Source organism: Lotus japonicus, chromosome 5 (genome assembly GCF_012489685.1).
Source record: "Lotus japonicus ecotype B-129 chromosome 5, LjGifu_v1.2".
NCBI classification, from domain to species: Eukaryota; Viridiplantae; Streptophyta; class Magnoliopsida; order Fabales; family Fabaceae; genus Lotus; species Lotus japonicus.
The window spans coordinates 41,306,547-41,309,045 of record NC_080045.1 but is presented as its reverse complement, the minus strand read 5'-3'; the positions used below and the strand labels follow the sequence as shown (position 1 = coordinate 41,309,045).

The 2,499-nt window shown below is 35.5% G+C and overlaps 1 pseudogene; it reads right to left on the bottom strand.

Annotated features, from left to right (window-relative positions):
* Window positions 1-1,969: 1,969 nt before the first annotated feature.
* LOC130721635 (small nucleolar RNA R71) lies at window positions 1,970-2,064 on the bottom strand (annotated as a pseudogene).
* Window positions 2,065-2,499: the final 435 nt, after the last annotated feature.

Here is a 2,499-nt window from a genome sequence, read left to right as displayed (position 1 = left end):
TGAAGGGTAGTTGCTGCAACAGTTACGATACGATTTCTGAGGATGGCCAAGCTTCCAATTCATGATTTCTATCTTTACATGATGTGGTATCTATTCCTTGACTCTTCTTATACTTTTTTATCCTTAAAAAATTAATATCATTGTCTCTCATCCATATATCGTTCTAATATGGGCAAGAATTTGAGTTAATTATTTCAAGTGATTTGTTCTATTGGTAGAGAAAAAGAATGAGGGATATCCAACTGCAACAAAGACACATACATCTTTAGAAGTGTGGATTAAAGAAGAATGAAATAGACGACGGTTGAAGACCCCAACATTGTTCATCAAGGTTTTGTAAGTTCGTGGAAGAAGATTGAAAACTTCGGTGGCTCATAAAGTCTCCATAGTGCAAAGCCTGTTATGAAAACCACAAAAGTATGGTAGACAATGAAATAAAATTGGAGAGGTAATGATGCAGAGAAATGTTAAAGCAACAAGTGCATCGATTTGAATTACTCCAAACAAATGTTAAATCTAGAAATTTTACTTAAATCTGATAGAAGAATGTTCAAGTTCATTGGTATATTGTATCTTTTTATTTATATTCTTAGTAATTATAATAGTAAAAGTTGTACATATTAATATCTATTTATTAACATAATAGAAATTTAACACTAAAATTGAAACACAATGGGTTGAAGAATATTATAGAGAAGTTCATTGAAACTAATGAGTTATCCATGTCCTTAAGTAATGAAGCATATGTGAATTTATTTAGTGTGTTCTTTGTAAATTGAAGTTTAATTTTGTCTTTGAACCTCTTTGCATAAAAAATTGGATATTTTGTCTTAAAGAAGCTTAAAATTTATTATGACATGGGGTTGATACATTAAGGGACTAGATTATATATGTTTTGGGGGTCGTTATCTGGTGCTATACATTTTTCTCTTCGAACAAAGAAACTTAAATTGTTTAATATTTTTAATCGAATTAAGGCAATAATTTAGGTTATCAAGGAATTGTGCCTATCTTTTGGCTTGAGGGGATTGTCTATGCGAGGCATCGATAGATGATTGATTAGGCTAGAACATCAAGGACAGACCCAGAATTTTGTGGATAGAATAGGTTGATTAGAACTGAATTAGTCAAGCAAGAACCCAAGGCATTCTCACCATTGATTATCACGTACTTATCTTTGTTAGCTTGTTCACTAAGTACCCAAACAATCAATCAACTTAAAACTGAATTTTACTCGCTTTCCTACCGTGAACTCGAGGCTTAAACTGAATTCACATTCCAATTCCCTGTGGTTCGATAAATTAAAGTCGGGTAGATTCTGTACACTTGCAGATTGACCAACAAGTTTTTGGGGCTGTTGCCGGGGAATTGTTTGTAGTTTTTGGTTTAAGTTTTTAGTTTGTGGTTTTATTTTAGTTTTGAACTTGTCTAGAATTGGTGCTACTAATCTTTCTCTGTTTGAGTGTCACACTTTCAGGTTAGTCTCACGAGACACACCGCCATGGGTGGCTGAATGACGGAGGAGGAGATGCAAGCCCATATTGAGGCGAGAATCCAAGAGGGGATCACCCTCCGGTTACGAGAACAAGAAGTTGAGAATGCCAACCGGTCTCTTCGGGAACTCACTTCGCCTACCATGAGTTATGATTATCCCGGGAGTATTGTTTTTCCCAAGGGAGTGGGAAACTTTGAGTTGAGACCGACATTCATCAACTTGGTGAGCCAAAGCCAATATGGTGGAGGTTCCCTGGAAGATCCTCATGCTCACATGGAGAGGTTCATCCGGAATTGCAACACTTACCGTGTGAACAATGTTCCGGCGGATGCAATACGGTTGAGCTTGTTTCCATTTTCGTTGAAGGATGCAGCGGAGGAATGGCTGAATTCACAACCTCAAGGGAGTATCACTACTTGGGAAGACTTAGCAGAAAAATTCACAACAAGGTTCTTCCCAAGAGCCCTTTTGAGGAAATTAAAAAAATACATCATGACTTTTGTGCAAACCACTGAAGAGAATCTCTATGAAGCTTGGGAGCGCTTGAGGAAATGCCCTCAACATAATCTCACCCAAGCTGAATTGGTTGCAACATTTTATGATGGTCTACAATACTCTTGGAGGTTTGGCCTAGATTTCAGCCTTGAGTTCTTTTACTCATGGTTTCTCTATTAATAATATTACTTTTATTTAAAAAAAAAATCACAAACTTAACAAAACCGACCCTGTCAATAAACTGATCACCCAAAATCTTCCATATTGTTGAGGAGAACTTTTATCGGAATGAAAGAACACCTAGACAGAAATCAGAAAAAAGAATGAACTATAATGTGCAAAAGGTTGTGTACTTATTTTATTTAAAAGATATTAGAAAAAAGCTAAAATTAAATAAAGTGTAAATAATATTTTTTAGATGGTCCAAAAGCAATCCCCTCTATCAATTTAATTTCATGTGATGGAAGATTTTCTTCCTACGCTTCTTTAACCACTTAATCATGTTCATC